This window comes from Pan troglodytes, chromosome 19 (genome assembly GCF_028858775.2).
Source record: "Pan troglodytes isolate AG18354 chromosome 19, NHGRI_mPanTro3-v2.0_pri, whole genome shotgun sequence".
Taxonomy (NCBI): Eukaryota; Metazoa; Chordata; class Mammalia; order Primates; family Hominidae; genus Pan; species Pan troglodytes.
Window position 1 is genome coordinate 69,885,483 of NC_072417.2, and position 23,737 is coordinate 69,909,219.

The 23,737-nt window shown below is 44.9% G+C and overlaps 1 protein-coding gene across 2 annotated transcripts in view; it reads right to left on the bottom strand.

Moving 5' to 3' along the window:
• Positions 1 to 23,737, bottom strand: part of C17H17orf67 (chromosome 17 C17orf67 homolog) — a 92,189-nt gene that overhangs the window by 21,844 nt on the left and 46,608 nt on the right. The gene's annotated exons all lie outside the window — the stretch shown is intronic.

The window sequence follows — 23,737 nt, forward strand, 5'->3', positions numbered from 1 at the left end:
AAAAAGCTGAGGAAAATCATAAAATTATTTAGCTTAGTTAACTGGAGAGCAAGGAAGAAGATGTATTATTTCAGTTTCATGACTTGTTAATTTGCAGGTTTTATCATTTGTACTCTAATGACTTGGGGATATTACTTGGTCTGATGGCTGAGGGCTGATGCAGAGATTTGTTTTGTGAGTGTGTTAGGGAGCCGAGATCCTGGGTACTCCTACATCAGGTTTAGGGAATAGTCAACCACTCTGGCCCACGAGCAAGAGGCTATAATGTCTCTTCCAGCCTGGAGGGGCAGGATGCCAGAAAAGGAGAGTTATGACACTAATAATAGAAAATGTTCGAAAGAGGCTGGGCGTGGCTCACATCTGTGATCCCACCACTTTGGGAGGCAGAGGTGGCAGGACCAGCTGAGCCCAGGACTTTGAGACCAGCCTGGGCAACATAGGAAGACCCTGTCTCTACAAAAAATATAAAATTAGCTGGGTGTGGTGGTGTGTGCCTTTAATCCCAGCTACTGGGGAGGCTGAGGCAGGAGGATAGCTTGAGCCCAGGAGGTTGAAGCTGCAGTGAGCCAGGATCACTGCACTCCAGCCTGGGCAACAGAATGAGATCCAGTCTCAAAAAAAACAAAAAAGAAGAAAGAAAAGAAAAAAAGTTAAAAAAGAGAAGCTTCTTGTGTTAAAATTTTCTTTCACCATATGGAATGAGATTTGGTTCCTGGGACAACCCATTCCCAAACTCACTGCCTATTTGGGGCCTTTGTAAAACAGTGCCAACCCCTCCAGTCCAGTAGTTTATATTATTACATTTTGTTCTAGAAGCCAGGCTTCAAAGTTCTGGGGGCTGCTTTGTCAGAGGAGGACGGGGAGATGCAGACATCATATTTATGGCATATCCTTTGTTAGGAATTTCAGAGAAGTGAACTCAGTTCAGAGCTACCTTGAGTATGACACTATCCTCCTTAATTTGGCTCTGTTGGGCTTGAAGTGGAGGTGGGGGATCAGAGGAAGGAAGACAGGAGAGTTTACTGGATCCAAGAGGTAAAGTTGTAAAAGCACCTAGGAGCTGATGTCACCAATACAAGAGGCAGTTTTGTCTCCTCAACCTGTGTTCTGCCTAGCCCATGGCTGAGTGCTGAAGCCAAAATTTGGTCAGACTCTTTCCCGGATTTCCAGCTGGGTCTCCCCTGTCCTGGATTACTGGCATTTTCTCTACTTACTAAATGTGCTTTGTGATCTCAGCTAGTGCGAAGCAGAAAACCCACTGCTAAACAGGGAAGCAACTGAAAACCCAAAATGCCAGCATGTCTAGTCAAGTACACGGTAATGCACTACCCCGTTCATTCATTAATCTCTCCATTCACAAATATCTGTTTTCTGTCCACCGCAGTGTGAGGGCTTTCAGGTCTAGAAATTTCATTCAGAACTAAAAAAGGATAACCAGTGGTGGTCAGAGTGGTTAGAATAAGGGAAAGTGCCTTCAGTCTAGACAATGTGGTTGAGTGTAGCCTGGAGGCAGGGTCTCCATTAGAGATCCCTCTCCAGCTGGGGTATCCTAAAGAGTGGGATGAAGAATGAGATGGAGCCAGTGGGTTAGTAAAACAATTAAAGAACAAAATAAAGAGCATTCTCAGCACTGACCCCCAAGGAAGATTACGGATTGGAATAGAGCACAGCGAGCCTCATCTAAACCTCGCCAAAGAGACCAACCCCAGGGCACTGCGGAACTCGGGGCAGCCTCCCTGCTGTGGGGCAGGCATCCTTGGCGGGCAAGGAAATCATCAAAGGCTCCAGCAGCAGGAACGCTCCAGCCATCAGACAGGAGAAGACAGATTTCCTCTAAAATGTGCCTTTAAAGGCAGCTTATTTGCCTTCATGGGCCCCAGGAAAGCCTAAGATAGGTGCCATCCAGGAAACCCGGACTCTTTAAGATCAACACGGTTTAATGCAGCATAAGAGCCTTAGGTCAGACCAAGAAATGACTTCCTGACTGTAAGGGCTTATTGGACCATGAAAGCGGACTCCTAGAGAGACTGTGAAATTGCCTTCTTTCAAAGTTTTTAGATTTTTTTTTTTTTTTTTTTTTTTTTTTTTTTTTTTGGTGGTGGGGAGGGGAGGCAATGGATTGAGGGCCAGCCCAGAGGCTGGCAGAGAGGTTTGATGAATTCTCAGGCCACTCCATCTCACCCCAGGAGGCACTTTCCAGCCTGAGAACTGAGGTTTCCCCCTTTCTGGGTAGATCATTGGGTCCAGAAAACCAGCAGGGGCAGCAAATATTAAACTCTGCCTAAATTGCTCTAATGTCCTTGGGGGCAACGGGAGTAGGATTAAGCCTTCATTTTTTACTTTCTTCTTTTACTTTCCAGAGATGGGTCAACTGGGTAGCAGGCTCCAAATCTTCAAACACTAAATAAGAAATGTTGTCAGCCTGGAAACCATTTCAATATTTTAAATACGTGGGGTTTCTCCAGCATTGCAACAGCTGTGGGACGTAAAATAAAATCCATTTCTCTCCGGCCCCTGGGCAGCTCTAAAGTATCAAATGGTCAATCAGGATGATGGGAGGTGGGAGGTAGAAGGTGAGAGGTTGGGAGCTTGGCAGGAAAGGGTGGGGCAGAAAGTGCATTTTCTTCCTGTTGTGGAACATTTTTTTAAAATAATCAGATCCAAACCCTCAGAGTCCTGGGGAGCTATAGATTTTGTATCAGAAGAATGTCTGAGAGTTTTGGAAATGCTCCCAAAATTTGAACACAAACTCCCTGGGTGACCCAGTCAGATGCAAGCAGGCTGTGCCTCCGGCAGCTGGACACTGATATTCACTGGTTTGAAGAAGAGAGAAAGGGTGGGAGGATGGGGTAGGATGGAGCCTTTTCATCTGGGCTGTTGGGATTTGTGATCCTCCTCCAGGATAATTCTCAATGGGCTTGTAAGCACAATTGCCACACAGAGCAGATGCCACAGCCTACTTGGTTAGATGAGTCCACGTATTTAATGAATATTTATTGGGCCCTTGCATTGCTTCAGGAAGTGAGATAAGGGGTTGGAGCTGGGCTTCTGATGGTGGCACCAGTGGCCCTGATCTTACCTGATCTTCCCTCCCTGTTATGTCCCTATCCTTGGTGCTTTGGAGAGCACAGAACTATTCATTCAATTATTCAATGCCTTCAGTAAATACTCATTGCACTCTTCCCAAGAGCTAAAAATACAGCAAGGAATAAGACATTTCCCACCCCCTGCCCTGCTCCTATGGGCCTCACATCCTAGTGACAGGACACCCATAAACAATGAACAATGATATATAATAGAGATACACAGATAGAAGAATGCTTATATTTATCAATAGAAAAAATGATTAAATTTATGTATGCATCAAATAATTTTAAATGGTGTTGAGTGCTACGAAGAGAACAAACCAGGCTCAGGTAATAGAGAGTGACGGGAGTGGGATCCAATATTAGCTCAGGTGGGTGGGAAAGGCCTCTCTGTGACACGTACACTGACACCTCCTGCATGTCCAGGAGCCAGCCTGGCTCCTGAAGTCAGGGGAAGAAGCTCCAGACAGAGAACCTGCCAGGTGCCAAGGCCACGGAGCAAAAAGGAGCTTGGCATGTTCAAGGAACAGAAGAAGGGCAGGGTGGCTAGGGCATAGGGAAGGGGCAGAGTTGGAAAGAATCATATAGATCCAGCTGGAACTTAACCCAGAATTAGTGCCAGCTAGAAATTTAGAGGTCACTGGATTCAATTCCCAGATTTACACTTGGAAAATCTGAAGCTCACAGAGAAAGTGTGACTCTCTCAGGGTGACCCAACAATCGGGAGCAGAGCCAGGACAGGTCCCTGTGCCTGCAGACACTCCTGTGTAGTGTCACTCCACTGTTCATATCTGTCACGTGTGTCAAGGCTCACGTGTGTGCAGCACAGACCCTCCAGCAGATTCCTGCACATTTAGTGACCCCTGGAGACCAGCGTGGCCCCTCATGGAGGAGTCAGGTTTGGAAAAAACGCAACAGCAGCAGAAGGTGGTAAAAGAGAAGAATGAAGAACCCAGACTTCAGTGTTAGCCAGAGCTAACCTCAAGTTCACACTGCCCCTTACTAGATCTATGACCTTGGAGACATCATTTAATCTCTGTGAGCTTCAATCTCGCCATCTGTGAAGTGAGATCACAGTCCCACCCCATAGATGTACTGTGGGGCTGGTATGAGATGGTGCATCGGGAAGACTTAGCACAATATCAGGTGCATATGAAAAGCCCCGTTACAGGGTCATTGTTATATGATTATTATATAGTCCCAGGCCTAAAGGAACTTCCCTCATCATGCTGGAGAAAACATCCATGCACAAACACTGCAAACACTTTACTCTTCTTCATGCACTCGCCAAATATTTATTGAGCACCCATTCTGTGAAAGGCGCTTGCACTGATCACCAGAAATATCTCAGAGAACAAACACAAATGTAGCCCTACAAATGCAGAGGCAGGCAACTATCCACATAGCCACATTTAAAAAAAAAGTGCAAAATTGTCATCAACAAGTACTAGGAGAGGGGGATTTGCAGTACTTTGAGAGACCATCAGGATTTCAGTGACTTGGTCAGGGAGATCAGCACAGGCAGCATTAGGTCTCCCTGAGAAAGTAAAGCTTGGGATGTTACATGATGAGCTGGGGGTAGCCAGGCAATGGATGAGAAGCAAAGGACAGTGTTCCAGGCAGAAGGAATGGCATGTCTTAAGACCCCGGGATGGCAGGCGCACGGTGGGTGTGAATAACTGAGCAGAGGCTGGACCACTAAGATCCTTGTGCCAAGATAGGGAGTTTGAGTTTTATTCTGAGAATAGCAAGAAGCATTAAAGGAGATTTAAGCAGGATGCTTGGAATATAATTTTGCCAGTCTCTCAAGTGTATTAATTCATTCAACAAACATTTACTGGGTGCTTTGTACGTACAAAAGACTGTTCAAGACACATGAGGATAGAGAATTTTCCCCAGCCACAAAGTCTCTTACAGAATAGTGGAGCAGATAGACATATTAGCAACTGTTAACTATAGAGGAAAGAGCACTGGACTTGAGTATTAAAGACATAGGTTCAAGTTTCAATTCTACCTTTTATTGAACAACTAGAGTTTCATGAGGACAATGACTGAGTTTAATTATGTCTGGGACCCATCACCTGACATGCAGGAGAACCAGCAAACTTAGAATGATTATGTCACCTTGGGAAATATCAATAAGAGAAGTATCAACAAGGCCTAATTTTTGTTTCATGTTCTATCATCTTTAAAGACCTTTCACATACTGGATCTTATTTTACCCCAATATCCCTGTTAATGTTGTGGATATGAGGTGAATTCAGCACTGGCTACATAGTTTGCGGAGCCAAGTTCAAAATGAAATGTGGAGCTCTTTGTCCAATTAATAAGAATTTCAAGACAATGACAGCAGAGCATTAAACTAAGTGCAGGACTGTTGTGGGCAAGGGATCCAGTGTCGCTGCACGAGTTGTGCATACATAAAGTCAGCCCTGAGTAAGTTCCATTTCATTCACTTTACAGATGAGAAAACCAAGGCACGTGGTAGAGTGACTCTGTCAGTGTCACTCAGCTCACTGAAAGAGTGAGGCCTCAAAATAAACCCAAGACTTCTGACTTCCTGCTGAAACAGGACTGCCCTGGTTTCTGCCTGAGTTGCAGTGTTCCTGGAAGGGCAGTTTGAAGCATCTGTTTAAAAGGTGATATAGACAAAGAAATTGAAGGGAAATGTTCAGGATGCTGCCCCGTGTGAAACCTTTCAACAATTCCCACTGCTTTAGGACAAAGCCTAAAGGCTTAGACTGATGCACAGAGTCCTTTCCTGGTCTGACCTCTGATTAAAATTTTCCAGCTGCACTGCCCAACTCTGCCCGCTCCTTCAAAATGTGCTTTACAACATACACCTTCTTGCCATTTCCCAGCTGGGCCTTGCTCCTTCTGGCCTCCAAGCCTTTGTTCCTGGCCCTCTCTCTGCCTCAGATGCTGTGTTATGAAGGGGGACTACAAGTAAGCCAGCTGAGGAAGGCAGCGGGATGAGGAAAGGCAGCTGAGGCACAGGGAAATCATGACTAATTTTTCTGCATCTTTGGAACAGTTATACATCCTGCCATCCATCCACCTTTCCATCCACCCATCCACCTATCACCTATTCATTTTTCCATCTACCCTTTCACCTATCAACCCAACCCCCTTCCATTCATCTATCCATCCATCCATCTTTCCTCCATCCATCTATCCATCATCCATCTATTCATACACTCATCCATCCACCCTTTCATCCATCTATTCATCCATCCTTCCATTCATTCATCTATCCATCATCCATCTATCCATCCATCCATCCGTCTATTCATCCACCCACCTACCCACCCATTCATCTATTCATTCACCTATCCATCTATCCTTCAATCCATCTATCCACCCATACATGCATACATCCACCCATCCATCCAATCATCTTTCCATCCATCCATCCCTTCATCCATCCATCCATATTTCCACTCACCCACCCATCCATCTTTCCATTCATTCAACAATTATTCACTTAGTCTCATATGCTATATGCCAGGCACTATGTGAAGCACTGGAGATCCATCAATGAATAAGCTACACTTCCTCCCCACAACAGAGCTCACAGGACAAACAAATATCACCCATATCTTGAATCCCCAATTTCATAACCTATATGAATCCAGACTCCCTTCTCACAACTTATGGAAATCCCACTTTCTTCTTCTTGATCCTGTCTCCATTCCTGTGTCTATAGGTGTCATCCCAGGATGGTCTTGAGGCAGTTGGGACACAGTTCTAAGCCCCTTTACCATTTTTCCACAAGAAATACAAATCCAGCAGTGATGTTGTGGGTTTAGTGATTTGACTGTAGATCTGAGAAGCTACTGTAAAGGATTATGTTCTACATGCTACAGCCTTCTACCATCTTGCTGCTTTCCCACCAATAATTGTCCAGTTCCCCAAAGCCCAAGCTATTGACATGGAACCCTCCCTGCTGCACAGACTCCTCGAATTGTAATCTAGTCCTCACTCCCTAATATGACATATTGCCCCTACCCCAGGACAGTCAGCTGTCCCTCGAATCTGGTAAATATAATGCGCTCCAACTCATGACACATGTAAATAGACTGCTACAATACAGAGAACAGAGAGCTCTACAGCAGAGGTAAGTTCAGGATGCACACACAGAGGTAGCAGAGAAAAGCCAAACTAAACTAGTCTTGGGCTTCGAGAGTGGCTTCTGGGAAAGATTCTTAGATAAGGAGAGGAGTGATGAAGAGGATATTTCAAGCACAACAAATAACAAGGACAAAGACATCAGAAGTTTACTGTGCTTTGCAATGGGGACAAAAGTGGTTCAACAGGACTAGAGGATACAGTATGGGGAGCAGCAGCAGACAACACTGGAGAGGGAGGCAGGAGGGGGTTGCCCATAAAAGGTGGGGCAGTCCATGCTCGGGACTCTGGACTCTAAGCTACAGCAGCAGAACTGCTACTGAGAGCTCCTAAGCCTAGAAGTGGCTTGATTTGAGAATCTTAGGAAGACTGTAGGGGCTGGCATATGGGGTCACTCAACCCTAACCTCAAGGCTGTGGGAGCCTCCAGCTCAAGGCCAAAATCATTACAAGGCAGCAGTCATTTCCCCTTCCAAGGAGTAGGTATGGAACCAGACCAGTCCTGGAGATTAAGGTTTTGTGATAAAGACAGACAGTCAGAGCCCAGAGTGGCCGTCCTTGTGTCCCCGGGGAGGTGGCCTAATGCCCACTCTGTTTTCTAACAACTTTTCTTGGGTATGTATCAGACCAAAAACTAGGTCCGCAAGATTCACGAGACCTGGTCAGAGAATTCATACTCATTTTCAAATGTCTTTGGTCAGCAAAATCTCACATGCACTTTTTCCAGAGTCCTTTCCTCCCCTTCACATCCCCACTCCCACCCAGCTGCTGCTAATTGTACAAGCCACATGCACTACAAGGGAAATGGAATCAGTCTGGTCCTGGTTCATTCACCTTTGAATCCTCAAATAGGCTGTTTTATAAGAGACCCTGGACTTCCAAGACACCCTCGCAGGATCCCTTAGACAGCGTCTTGTTTTGAATCAGGAAATTTTATTTTGCCAGAACTTGATGTTCAAGCTCAATATTAATGTCAGAACCCACGAAATGTGAGCGGGTTCTAAATTTGGAAAAACATGGTCTCTAATATCTCCCCAAAGCATTCCTTCAGCTATTGACTTTGGAGGCAACTTCTCTATACTATGTAGCTGTCCATTGTTTGCTCTGAATGACACAGAGCCTTCAAACACCGGAGGTGCTTACTCAGCGGATCAATATATCATCACCCCCATCATCTGCATACATTGGTTGAACATCGTAGAGCAAATCCAACATACAGCCTGCTTCCTGTCTTGGCAAAGCCGCCGGATTGAGTCCTATTTCCATGCAACACTTCTGCCCTGACTTAAACTTTGACTCCCGTGTCCTTTCTGAGCTATTTGCACTGTGAACACAGCACCTAAAAAGATTTATTAAAAAAAATTAAAAAGCAGGGGGCGAGTGTCATTTTTAGAAAGGCGAGACACCCAACACATCCTACTCTGAGTAGATTTCTTTGACAGCTTGTGATGTTGCCTGAATGGTAAATATATCCTCAGACTCCAAGTAAATAGTCCGTGGCATGTAACTTGGGTATAAAAGAGGAAATTTTACACAACATGGCCACAGATGCCTTGTCATTTCCCAGAAAATTAGAGGGTCTTCCAGTGACCCTGTAAATTTATCTCACAAGTACTCTTCCACAACTTCAGGAACAGATGGGGCCTGTTTTGATAATGTTTTCCAGTCCCCATAGATAACATGCTGGGGGTGGCGGGAGAGCGGGAGGAGCAAGAGAGCCTGCTATTGCTCCCAGAAGCTCAGCCTGTGGGCAATCTGTGTCTCTGGTCATCTGAAAGACACTTTGTTAGCACCAAGCATTTCATTGCTGAAGGGAGCAGCAGATAATTTTTTTTATTGGGTAGCCTCTTTACTAAAGGTTGAAGATGTGAAAGGATTGGCTAAAAGACAGGTTCAAACCCAGAGGATGGGCTGGAGTCAAAGAGAGGCTGCAAGGCATCTTGAAGGCATCCTTCTGCCTCCAGGAAGGATTAGAGAGGTTTTGAACCCAGAGGAAGATTTCACAGCCTCTCGTGGCAACTTTTTTCAGCATCTCTGCAGAGATGGAGAAATACAAATCAATATCTTCCAGGTAGTAACTATTGGTTCACCTTAACCCAGGCCCTTCCATCAGTAATCATAATAGCTAATATCGACTATTCCCAGGCACTATGCTGAGCACTTGATGTGCTCAAGTTATATTCAGTGTTATATTCAAGACATATTTCAGTGTTAGGTGAAATATATCATCTATTCCTCACCACCCTGGATGCCAGAGGAGGAAAATGAGGATCAAAGAGCTCACAGCCACGTCCAGTGTCAGCAGCTGGTGAGGACAGAGCTGGGAGCAGAGGTATGATCTGTGCAAGTCTCTTGGGCGCTTTATGCCTGGGTTTCCTTACCTGTAAAGTGAATGGACCTAGTAACAATATAATACCAAGGCTTCAAGGGCTTTTTGTTTTTGTTTTTCACTTTTTCACTTTGTCTTTTTTGACCAGGTCATGGTTCTTATTTCCAACTCTCGTCATTCATTTGTCTATTCCACAGTGTTATTGAGTACTTTCTATTTATGTCTCTGCCATTTAGACTTTTAATCAGAGCCTTTATGATTAGCCAATTCATCGCCTCTTCACAGTGGGCTTTACACATCATTATCATGCCTTTAACAAGCATCTCGTTATGCTACTGTCTGTTTTACAAAAACTAACTGATATCTGTTGTTATTTGGCTGTTCACAAAGTCCCTTCACATACACTTACTCATGTCATCCTTATGAAAACACAGCAAAGAAAAGAAAAATAGATATAATATTGTTTATTATTATTATTTTCCTATTTTACCCACAAGTAAGATCCAGGCACATTAAGTGAATGCTGGAGCCAGAATTCAACCCCAGTCTTGTGATACATAAACCGGAACCCTTTCCACTACCACCCACAAAATAAATGTGGACATGGCCTTCCGGGAGCTGCCATAGAACAGCAGCGTTCATAGAAACACACCACAAGCACAGAGGGTGGGGAAGCTTGGTGGTTAAGCACACGGACTCTTAAATTAGACAGCCTTGGCTCTAAAACTTGCCTCTGACACTCACCAGCTGGATGACCTTGGGCAAGTGACTTAACCTCTTGATATATCAGTTTCCTTATGGCTAAAAAGGGGTTAATAATAGTACCTACCTCAGAGGATGACTGTGGAAATCAATGACTAATATACATAAAGCTCTTAGGACAGTGTTTCAATTTAATTAATATCATCTAATTGTTATTTGTCTTAACATTATTATAGATGCACCTGAAAGCAAACAGAGGCTGTGAAGCGCAGGACAGAGTTGAGCAAAGAGGCCTACCTCCCCCACGGGGAAGAAAACTAACTGAAACTAACAGTCAAGAGATGTGGTTCTATTCCTCATTCTGCCACTTACCATCTGTGCAATCTTGAACCAATCAGTCACTTTACTCCATTTAGGTTTCCTCATCTGTCAGGTGAGAAAAGTCAACCAGATTGGGTAGGGGAGGCCTAGCAAATGTCCACTGACTCCCTCATGTCATCCAGTGCCCCTGTAGACTCCGAGGGGTACACCCAGCCACCCCACTTGAATTAAGACTGACTAGTGAAGATACCCACTTAAGATCAGGTTGACCAGCTCATCCTGGTTTTCCTGGGACTTTCCTAGTTCTAAAATGAAAGTTTCATATCCCAGGAACATAATTCCAGAAAAACCAGGATGGTTGATCATCCTAATTAGGTAAAAAATTATATCATCTAGTCCATCATTTTCCCAAACTTTGCTGCTTATGTTACCACCATCATATATTTTGCCATAGCTGTGTAGGGAACTGTAAAATTACTCAAATACATTTACTTCAGAAGAATATATTACATCACTACTGCCATAGTCAGGATAGACCAGGTTAGCTGAGGCAACAGACAGCCCCACAAAGTAGGGGGCTGGAATATGCAGTGAACAGCACTACAATTGTAAAAGCAAACTAGCGTCGCTTGCCATAAAGTGAAGGAAAAATAAAAAATTGATGAAAATAAAACAACTATCACTAGGTAGCAGTGCTGGCTGAGGTCCCGTCTGGCCCCAGGGGCCTGCTCACTGTTTGTTAAAATGGAGAGATAAGTAAGCGTTAAAAAATCCTGGAATTTTCTCCTTTTCAGAGCAGGATTAAAAATAAAGTAAGTTCATCACTCTGTGATTTAATGTAATTTAATGCCATGTCTGTTTGCTACTTAACATTATCTCCCTGCCATCAGCAGAGCACCTCACACACATTTGGGAAGTTGGAATCAGAGAGAGTGTAAAGGTGAGAGGATGAAGGCTGGGTCATCCATTTAAATTTAGGGGCACTCCTCCTTCCAAAGCAGCCCTTCCCACTAATTAATACCTAATCCAGACAGGGCGAGGTGGCTCACGCCTGTAATCTCAGCCACTCGGGAGTCTGAGGCAGGAGGACCCCTTGAGCCCACGGGTTCAAGACTAACCTGGGCAACATATTGAGCTCCCTATCTCTACAAAGAAATTTAAAAATTAGCCAGGCATGGTGGCATGCACCTGTAGTCCCAGCTACTCGGGAGGCTGAGGCAGGTGTGTCACTTGAGCCCAGGAGTTCAAGCCTGCAGTGAGCTATCATCCTGCCACTGCACTTCAGCCTGAGCAATAGAGTGAGACTCTGTCTCCATTTTTATATATATATAATATATATAATATATATATAATATAATAATATATAATTATATATTATTATATAATATTATATTATATATTATTATATATAATACTACATGTTATATTAATTTACTTAAATAAATTATATATAAATATATTATTATATTAGTATATATAATATACATACAAATATGTATAATACATTTTATATATATATATATATACACACACAGACACACCAAGTCAGACAGGCCATCAATTGAGAGAAGATACCCTTACAAACTTGCTTTTTTCAGGAATTTTCGCCTTGCCCCAAAGGCTACCTAGGAAGTACTATAATGGGCCAAAGGACAGAGAGGAACACCCAAGAAAGGTCCTTGTTCCAACAAGATCACATGGGAAGAATTTCAGCAAAACAAAGCAGCAGCAAAGGACCTATGGCTTTTCGACCTCAACAAGGTTCTGCCAACTCCCCAAAGCAAGCTAAGAATGACTGAAGATTCATCATGTGGCTGAAATTTCAAGTCACTACTATTTCTTCCAAAAACATAAAAGTATAAAAAATGGTTTGCCACCTAAGATTGGTTTCCCAAACAAATGCCAAATCATCCTGTAGGAGAGCCTAACCCCGCCATGTGTGGTCTTCCCTTATACAGCCCCTCCAATTCCAGGAACGCCATTCACCTTCTCCATTCCAGCACTGCCCTGCTCACTCGGTTGGGCCACCTCACCCACTCCATGGCATTAAATACCATCTATGAGCCAATGATTCACAATCTACAACACCAGCCCAGCCTATCAGCTGCATGCCAGACCCTACCTGACACCTGCCCCTGGACATCTCACTAGGACCTCAATGTCAATTGAACACATGACCTGCTCTGCCCCAAACCCACTCCCTTCCACCATCCACTCTTCTGTTCAAACTCAAAACCTGGAAGTCTTCTGTGCTTCCTCTTTCTCCGTTCTTCCCACATCCTATCAATTCTGTCACCTAAATGTTTGTAGAATCCACCCACCTTCTCTGCCCTGACCCCTCCCACCCTACTCCAGGCCACATTCATCTCTCCCCGCTGCCTACTACAGAGGTTCCTAGTTAATCTCCCATGCTGCCTTGGCTTCTCTCTAACCCTCTCCGCTCCATACTGCAGATAGGTACAAGAGGCATTTTTTAGATGTAAATCTCATTACCCTCTTCTCCTTGTTTAAAATACTTCTGCTGAATCCTATTACCCTTGTAATGAATCCTCAAAGCCTTACTGTGGCTATCAATCAAGGCTATGGATGGCCTACCCCACCCCTGCCCCATCTCTGCAAGCTCACCTCAACTCACTCTCCCTTCCCTGTTGTTCTCTCCACTCCAACCCTGCAGGACTTTTCTCTGTTTTCTCAAACCTTCCACATGTTCAATTTCGGGGTCTAGCACAAGCTTGGAACACTCCACCTCCTCTCTGCCTAGCTACCTGCTGTTCATTCCAGACAGCAATCCTCTGGAGGCCTTCCCTGATCTCTGGGCCAAAATAGGGTCCCCTCACCCCTATATAAACTCCATAGCACTCTGAGCACACTGGCCTTCTCCTTCTCCTTCCCAACACTCAGCAGAACAGTAATTATTTTTCCCCATTAGGCTGCATCCTCCATGGAGATGGACCCACCAATATCCCCACACCTAGTACTGTGTCCATGAATATAGCAAGTGCTTCCTAAATGTTTGGAGACTGAGTGGTAACTGTGAGAATCACTCCCAAGCAGCCTGAGTCCCCACCCCCACAAAGAGATCTGAGTCTTCCTCTCCATCCACTTTCTGGAGAATACTCAATAGTATGCATTTTGGTCTTGGAGAACGTGGTGTCTCGTGACACCACTGGGAATACTGACAAAAATGTGGCTGTAGTGGGTTCACCCAGCTCTCAGGAAGGAATAAGTGTCAGGTCATGCTGCATCATCCACAGGAAGAGCATGAGCTGGTGCTGACAGCGTGGGGTGCCCCAAGCCTTTGGTCTTGGGTTTCTCTTCCTAGAGTATTTATATCCATCCGGAGAAGCCGGCTGGCATCATTAATTGTGAGCGCGTGTCCACTCAAAGCAGCCATATACCAAATATATCGAGTATCAAGCCTAATATGGATATCCTTGTTGATTTATATATTGTTAATAAGCAACAAGAAGTGAATGCCTAAGGTGGGATGCCAAATGTTTGTCTTCCTTTGTCTTCTCAAACGTGCAAGGTTGTTGGTTTGGTGTACTGTTTGTTTTTCATGGAAGAATGACTTTTTAAAAGAGAAAGAGGGAGTTATGAGGCCCACAGTCATTTGATGAACTGAATAAGGACAAACATCCAGGTCACAAGTGGCAGCAAAGAATGCAAATTCTGTGTCCAGTGTCTCAAAATAAGAACCACTAACACTTAGTGGAGATTTGTGCCAAGCACCATTCAAAACAAATACACTAATTCATTTCATCCTCATGATACCTCTGAGAGGTAGGGGCTACTATTACCCCCATTTTGCAAATGAGGAAACCAAGACCCAGAGAGGCTTAAGTGACAGTCCAGTTTAGCAAGCAGTAGAGGTGGAATTTTCACCCAGGAACTCAAACTCCACAGTTCAGAAGTAGTCGGGCCCCATGGAGATCCATCCAGTCCAAAGCAAAGACAAACCCAAAGGCCCACTTCCAGAGGACTCAGACCACTGCCCTAATTTGGTCTTTTCTCTCTTGAGGGCCACAGAGAAACCATAGCCACAGTGCTGACCTCAAGGAGTTTACATTTTTGCAAGGAGATCAAACAAGAGCACAGTGTATTTACAGTAACATAAATTAGTAAGTGTGAAATGCCATGCAAGGGATTTAGACGCTGCCCAAGGAGAGAGAGGTCTGAAGCATCGACTGATGGGTCTGTCTTCCTGCTCTGCAGTTGCCAGGTTCTGTAACTGTGGGCAAGTCGGCTGCCCCCGCTAAGGATAAACTTTCCAATCTGTAAAATGGGATGATGATGATGATGATGATGATGATGATGACGTCATTTCTAGTTCCTATCTCACAGGGCTGGTGTAAGGATTAAATGAGAGAAAGCATGCAAAGCATTTAGGACAGGGATATGATATGTTCAGTATGCACCGGCCCTTATTTCTAGCAGAGGAGTTCAAGATATCATATATTCACTCACAAACATATATTAAGCACCTCCTAACAATGCACTAGGAACTGTGCCAGGTGCTAGGGCTACAAAGAAGAATGAGACAGTAGCCAGGCTTTCAAAGAGCTCATCCTCCAGAGAAAGGGACAGTGGGGGAGGCAGGCTGCCAGGACAGTAGGAGTCTTGAGTCCTTGCAAAAAGAATCGGAGAGGAGGGTGCCTTGGAGGAGGGTGACGGGAATGCAGGAATGGGGTGAGGGTGTTTCCCACATGTACAAAGCAACGGCAAGCAGGCAACTTCAGGGCATCCTATCTGCCAAGCGGGTAGGATTGGGGATGGGCCTTGATGACCACACACAGTTGATTCCAGGGACACTCAGTTCGAGATTCCAGGCAGGTAGCTCTGATGTTGTGAAGTCTGCCTCCAAGTCCTGAAGTTCTCTTTACCTCCAGACTCAGCTTGAAACAAGAGAATAAGTACTGAACATTGAAGTAGAAATCCAAGTGGGTTTTTCTTTTCTTTTTTTGTGCCCTGTTATTTGCCTGTTAGCTAGACTGAGGATAAAACTGAATTTATGTCTCACCAAGGAGGCACAGGAAAGTGAAGAGAGAGAGAGATTATACAGGGTTTTTTTTTTTTTTTCCTTCAAAGTGTCTCCTCTGCAGACGCCTGGTGCAGCTCTGTCTCCGGGGAGCGGTTCACCCTCCAGAAAATATGACACTTTATTTCCTGCCCTTGTTTGCTAACACACCCCATTACCATCCATCTCAGTTTCATGTAACTGCCAACCGGCATTAACGCCCTCCTCCTCGCCGAGGCAGAAAATAGAAAAGGAAGAATTCAGCAGATTTTCCCCGGTGGCCCCCTCGGCGGCACCAAGATAACCAGGGCAGAAACCACAATTGGATCCTTATTCCTCCAGCCCAGGAATGCGAAGGACGGGACGGTTTAACCGCCTTCTGCATTTTCCTGCAAAGAGAGCCGGCTTGTTATTTCGGTTGTCTGGGCTCCCTTCTTTACTACGGAGAAAGATACATTAATTAATTTTTTTTTAATGTTAGGCAGGAAATGTTGCAAACTGTCAAGAGCTGTCAGCGGGCGCCTGCCCCAATCAGGTAAGCGGCGCGCGGGCGCCTGCGGCGGAGACACACTGACCCCTAGTGGCCGACCGGGCCCTCGCAGCCCCCGCGCCCGCCCTCGCTCCGGGCGGCCAGAGTCGCAGTCAAGTCGCTCTTTGCACAGAGCAGCTCTGTGTGGACTGGCGGGGGTGTGGCCGGTGCTGTGTCTCCACCGCCCGCCCCAACGCAAGCACGCGCGCACATACACCCCATGTCCATTTGCTCTTCCAAACCAGAGAAGCAATTTCTGCTCTCCTTGTCCAATTCCAGAGAACACAGATGCCTGAGAACCTTAAGCAGTGTGCCTCTGTGCTGTTGCTCAGGCATGTGCCTCTGCTCTTGAGGAGTGACGGGAAAGACAGACAGGGTCCCAGTGTGACACATGGCTGAGAGGAAGGAAGGGGGTGGCGTTTGTGGAGACTCCCAGTACCAGACACTGTGCACACGGTTATCCCTTGGAGCCTGATGATAGCCCCAGATTTGGAAACTGAGGCCCCAGCTGTCACATGGCTTGTCCAGGTCACAAAGCTGATGTTTTTATTCATTTGTGTTGATTTTAATAAACAAATGTTTACATAGCTCTTGTCTGCCAGGCTTTCTTCTAGTGCTTTACCTATATTAAAATTACCTGTGTGGAATCCTCATCACAACCCTGTAAGTATACTATTGCCTCCATTTCCCAGATGAGAAAACCGAGGCACAGAGAGGTTAAGTAACTAGTGAGCGTGAGTCTAGTGTTTAATCTAGGCAGCCTGGCTTCAGAGTGCTCTCAGCCACTGCACTGGGCTGTGTGTGTGTGTATGTGTGTGTGTGTACCCCATGGATACTAGTTAAAAGGAGACCAGGATTCTAGTCTGCACATCACGGGCTCAAAAACCCAAGCTGTTCTGCGTGTACCTCCTTTGTTCCCTAAGGATGAAGTGCTACAGCAATGCAGGACAGGCGGCAGTAATTCTGGCTGCCGCAAAAGGAAGGCAACTTGTGGAAGAGGTGTCTGATGAACTCCTTGAAGACATAGACCGTGTCATCACCTTCAGAGCCTCATTCGCGCCTGGCGCACAGTGGGTGCTTAATAAAAGCTGAACTGGACTGGACCTTGAGGGAAGGTCCAAGGAAGGTGTGAAGGCAGGAGGGAGGCTAAGCAAGTTGCAAGAACCACAACACTGCCGTAGAGAAACACAGGTCCCCTAGCACTCCGTGAAAACACATTTTCAGACACACCCACACTGCATATTCTCTTTTTGGCCAGGACGAGGGGATGAGCTAACTGCAACTGAGCAGCTCCTACTCCACAGTGATGCGATTAATGCCATCTAAAATGTGTGTCCCCACTTTAGTTTTTCTTATTTGCATTTCACAGTAGCCCCATGAAGTAGGTATAACCAGCCTCTATTTTAACATGAGAAGATGGAGGCCTTTTCCAAATGGACTAGGTAATGTGTCTCAGGTTTTCCTAATAAGCAAAGACCTGCAACCCTGGCTTCCTGACTCCAAAGCTTATCCCTTCTCATGCTGTTGCTGTCGGCCAGGACCCCATGCGCAGAAAGCCCAGCCTCCCCATCCCCCACCCAAGCAGCTCTGGCCTTCTCTCAAGCAGCCCCTTGAACTGGCCAGGCTTGTTCCTGCCTAAGACCTTTCCCTGAGCCATTCCCTCAGCCTGAAATGCCCTTCCTGTACGTGGGTCTTCACACAGTCGGCTCCTTCCTGTCATTCCGGTGTCAGCTCAAATGTCACCTCCTCCGAAAAGCCTTCCTTGTCCACCCAACCTAAAATAGCCTTCCAGTCACTCTGTTGCATCACGGTTTTATATATTTCCCAGCAGGTATTAATCTCTGGTAATTTCTTATTCAGTTACTATTGTTAGACTCATCTCATGTATAATAAGGGGTATCAATTACAGAGTGCAAACCGATAATGTCCTAAGCAAAGTTCCAAAAGCTTTACTCACAGTGAGCCATGAAATTTTCACAACCACCGTTTACTGTGGATGCTGTCCTTAACCCTCATTTTACAGAAGAGGGAACTGAGGCAGGAAAGGTTCAGTACCTGTCCAAGATTTCACCCTGAGTAAGCTGTGCTCTAGTCACTACAAAAACATCAGCAGAATTTGTAAATGGATAAAGGACTTAAATAGACATTTCTCCAAAGAAAATATGCAAATGGCCAATGAGCACATGAAAAGATACTGACATTATTAGTTGTTAGGGGAATGCAAATCAAAACCACAGTAAGCTACCACTTCACACCCATATGGCTTAATTTTTTAATTTAAAAAAAGGGGGTGGCAGGGGGAAATAAGTTGTTGACAAGGGCATAGAGAAATTGGAACACTTGTACCTTGCTAATGGGAATGTAAAATGGGGCAGCCACTGTGGAAAATAGTTTGTTGTTTCCTCAAAAGTTAAACAGAGAATTACCATTCAATCCAGCAATTCTACTCCAAGGTATATACCCTAAGGAATTGCAAACAGGTTCTCAAACAAAAACCTGTACAAGAATGTTCATAGCAGCATGGCTCACAATAGCTAAAAGGTGGAAGCAACCCAAATGTCTATCAACTGAAGAGTGGATAAATAAAATGTGGTATAACCATACAATGGAATATTATTCAGTCCTAGAAAGGAATGAAGTGCTGATACATGCTACAACATTGCTGACCTTAAGAACATGTGCTGAGTAAAAGAAGTCAGATACAAAAGGCCACATATTGTATGATTCAACTTATGTGAAATACCCCAAATAGGCAAATGCATAAGGATAGAAAGTAGATTGGTGGTTGCCAGGGGCTGGAAGGAGGGAGAAATGGGGAGTGACTGCCTAATGAGTAAGGGGTTTCATTTAGGGGTAGCAAAATGTTCTGGGATAGGCGAGGTGCAGTGACTCACGCCTGTAATCCCCGCACTTTGGGAGGCCGAGGCGGGTGGATCACCTGAGCTCAGGAGTTCAGGACCAGCCTGGCCAACACGGTGAAACACTGTCTCTACTACAAATACAAAAATTAGCTGGGCACGGTGGCACGCGCCCATAGTCCCAGCTACTCTACTCAGGAGGCTGAGGCAGAGAATTGCTTAAACCCAGGAGGCGAAGGTTGCAGTGAGCTGAGATCATGCCACTGCACTTCAGCCTGAGAGACAGAGCAAGACTGTCTCAAAAAACAAAAAAAAAGTTCTGGGATAAATGGTGGTGATGGTTGTGCAACATTGCAAATGTACTAAACACCACTGAATTGTATACTTTAAAATGGTTAAAATGGTTAATTTTATGTTATATGAATTTTACAACCTTTTTTTTTAAATCAGCCTTGTCTGTCTGGTTCATCACTGCACTCCTAGAGCCTAGAGCAGTACAAGGTACACAGTAGGTCTCAGAATATATTTCTTATTTTTTAGAGAAATGAGTAAAGGGGAAGAGAACCCAGGTCTCCCAGGTCTCAGTCTCAGGTTCCTTTTGTTTTTAATTTTTATTTTTAAGTTCTGGGGGTGCAGGATGTACAGGTTTGTTACATAGGTAAACGTGTGCCATGGTGGTTTGATGCACCTATCAACCCATCACCTGGGTATTAAGCCCAGCATGCTTTAGCTATTTTTCTTAATGCTCTTCCTCCCCCATCCCACCCCCTGACAGGCCCCAGTGTGTGTTGCTCCCTTCCCTGTGTCCATGCGTTCTCATTGTTCAGCTCCCACTTGTAAGTGAGAATATGTGGTGTTTGGTTTTCTGCTCCTGCATTAGTTTGCTAAGGATAATAGCTTCCAGCTCCATCCATGTTCCTGCAAAGGACATGATCTTGTTCCTTTTTATGGCTGCATAGTATTTCATGGTGTATATGTAGCACATTTTCTTTATCAAGTCTATCATTGATGGGCATTTTGGTTGATTCCACGTCTTTGCTATTGCGAATAGCGCTGCAATGAACATACGAGTCCATGTATCTTTATGATAGAATTATTTATATTTTGGGGGGTATGTACCCAGTAATGGGATTGCTGGGTCAAATGGTATTTCTGGTTCTAGATCTCTGAGGAATTGCCACACTGTCTTCCACAATGGTTGAACTAATTTACACTCCCACCAACAGTGTAAAAGCGTTCCTATTTCTCCACAACCTCAACAGCATCTGTTGTTTCTTGTCAGCCTGAGGTTCTTTCCACACATGAAGCTTCAGGAAGCTCTATGCTGGTGGTTCCCAAACTCCAGCATGCATCAGAATCACCAGGAGGGCTTATGAAAATCCAGATGGCTGGGCCTCAGCCCCAGAGTTTCTGATTCAGAAGTGTCACAGACATCCGAACCAGGGTAACTCCATCTTGAATAAGAACTGAAGAAAGTCAGACCTGCTGGGTTACAATCCCAGGAGGCTATGCACTCCTGGTCACAAGATGTTTATGGCTGAGGGAACAGATTAATGATGCTTACTAATGGAACAGGACTCAGAACTTAAGGAAATCTCCTGATGTCCCAATATCTTAATAACAAAAAGCATTCTTAGTTTAAGAATAGGTTTTGCTTTAGAGATAATAGTATGTTCATAAATGTTTGCAAAAATCAATAGTTACACAAGAGAATAACAATACTAACAGCCTGTCACAAGCTTGTCATGAGCCTTTGTAGTAAAGCACATAAGGCCATTATTTTCAGCTCTGTTATCCTATACAAGCAAGCACTGTATTTGAGGTAGGGGCGTTCCTTCTCTTGCTTTTGGAGGACAGCCTACTCTGAAATAGAGCAGTCTTTAATAAACTATCTTCACTACACTGCACTCTGCAACTTGCTGTAAATTCTTTCTTGCATGAGATCCAAGAACCCACTCTTGGGGTCTGGGTGGAGACTCCTTTCTGGCAACAGAAGATCTGAGTTGGGCCTGAGAGTTTGCATGTCTAACAGGTTGCCTGGGGGACACACTTTGAGAACAGAAGCTGTAGCTACTCATTAAACCACAAGAGAAGACAAGACACATATTGACATGACCTGGATGGAGGAAAAGCAGGGCCCACGTGTAATTAGAAAGAGAAAGAGAGATTTCAACCACCTGAAAACTGAACCTCACAAGAAATAACTTGTCGATTTTAATCAATTGAAGAACCTCTGAAGCAGGAGCTTGTTTGCTCTCCGGTGAGTTTACAGGTTTTGGGGGAGGGTAACTTGGCTGTATGACACTTGCTGGATCGTGGGAGTAGAGTCATGTTCTGATTTGAAATCAGAGAACTCACTGTGGCTTCCTGCCTCCACGCCCATCTGTTTCCCTGTATCATTGGGATAACATCCAAATTCCTTACAAAGGGCTGTGAGGCCCATAAACCTGGCCCCTGCCTGCCTCCCAGGCTCATTGCAGACACTGTCCCCTCACTCTTTAGGGAAGGCCACGGTGACCTTCTGGAAGCTCCTAGGACAAACCTGCTCCTTCCCCAACTTAGGGTCTTTGCACTTGCTGCTGCCTCTGCCTGCAACAACTCTCTCCACCTCCATCCTGTGCCACTCCTTCTACCCCCACCCTTCCCTGCCTTGTATCCCCATCTCCATCTCCTTTGTCAAGCTAATTCCTTGACAAATCACTGAAGGTACCCCCTCTTCCTAGAGCCTTTCCTGACAAGCAGCTCTGGGTGGGGTACCTGTCAATGGCCACATACCTGGTCATCTTGACTGCTCCTTCCTAACATTCAGCACACAATGTGTTCTTCCGTACTGGCCTCTGTTTAAGTGGGAATTTCAGGAGGAGTCTCCAGTACCTAGTGCAGTGCCTAACACATAGGGAATAAATAAGCAAAGAACAAACAAACCAAGAAACCAGATCCAGAAGCCAAAAGCAATCAAGGCCAGCCAGCGTCTGGCATCAGAGCACTGTCCATGACAGAAAGCTGCCAGAGGAAGGAGGAGTAAGGGTTTGGAACAAAGTCCAGGTGGTATAGAAAAGTGCACCTTTGCAAAGAGCTTTTCCTTCGGACTGAAATGCCCTTCCTCCCCTTTTCCACCTGGAAGACGGCTTCTTACCCCTCCTGCTAAGTAAGCTTCCAGTAATGCCTTGTCTTGAGCCATCCCTAACCCTCTGCCTCAGGGAAAGAGTTATCATCGTACCATGTTTGCAATTCGGTGCTGGGGTGGGGCAGGGCAGGACACGGAAAGAACTCACCTCTCAACAAACAAATATTAGTGAGTGCTACCTATGCGCAGAGCAATGAGCTAGGCATGGAGATACAGTACACTGAAATTGTCTGTGCCTCTCAGCTACTGCTCCAGCAAACAACAGCCACCTCCCTTATCCACGGGGAATGCCAGGACCCCCAGTGGATGTCTGAAACCAAGCATAGTATTGAACCCAATTGCCGACCACATTTCTGTTCACATCTTCCACCCACATGTTTTAGAACTTTTCCATCTTAACGAAGCATTTTTCACTGTAGCCATTAACTTTTGCAGTTCAAGGTGTAACAGCAAAACTAGCACAAATTTATTTTTCCTTCTTCACAATTTCTCAGATAGAAGATTTGTTCTTACCACAGATCTTGGCAATCTCAGCACACGTTTTTTTTTTTTCTAAACTAAGTTGAAAACCTTCACCTTTTCACTTAAAGGTAGCACATTATGGTTTCTCTTTGGCATATCTGAATTGCCAGCATCATTACTCTTGCAATGTGGGGGCATTATTAAGTAAAAGAAGGGTTCCTTGAACACAAGCACTGCCATAATGCCACCTGACAGTCAATCTGATAATCGAGCCAGCTACTAACTGACTAACAGGGCAGGTAGTACACACAGAGGAGTGATTCATGCCCAAGGCAGGAAGCAGCAGGATGGCGTGAGATTTCATCACGTTACTCAGGACGGTGCGTAATTTACAACTGATGAATTGTTTATTTCTGGAATTTTCCATTAAATGTTTTCAGACTGTGGTTGACCTTGGGTAACTGAAACCTCAGAAAGAGAAACCACAGATGGGGGAACTACTGCGATGTTTTTTGGCCAGCTCACGTGTGCCAGCCTCTGAGATGGACACTTTCTATGGGCCCTGAGGAAGAAGCACAGCACAGAGCTAACACTGTGGCTTCTGGGTCAAGTCACTTCCTAATTTTGTGACTTAATGACTTTGGGTCCATCACAAAACATCAAGAGCCCACATCTGTAAAATGGGGATAATAACTGTACCTACCTCACAGGATTATTGTGAAGATTAAATGAATACAGTGAAGGAATTAGCATGGTGGTTGGTACATTTCAAGTGCTCAATAGAATGTTAGCAGTTGTCCCATTTAATACTCCCAGCAACATAGAAACCAATATGACTATCCCATATAAAGATAGGGGAGCAGTAGACCTGGAGAAATTAAGTGATTCACCCAATCACAGCACTCAGCAGAAGGTTAAATTGCAATTAGAATCTGTCTTACTCGAAAACTAGGTTTCTTTCCAGTCCACCATTTACCCCATTCTTGTCCCCTACTTATCCCTCTATATAGTAGCCATGCCCGTCTGTTTACTTACTGTCTTTGGCTGCTTTACAAATACAATAGCAAAGTAGTTGTATGACAGAGATGACATGGCTCACAAGATAAAAATACTTGCTATCAGGCCATTTACAGAAAAAGTTTACCAACCCCTGATCTATAGAGCAGCTACCTGCTTATA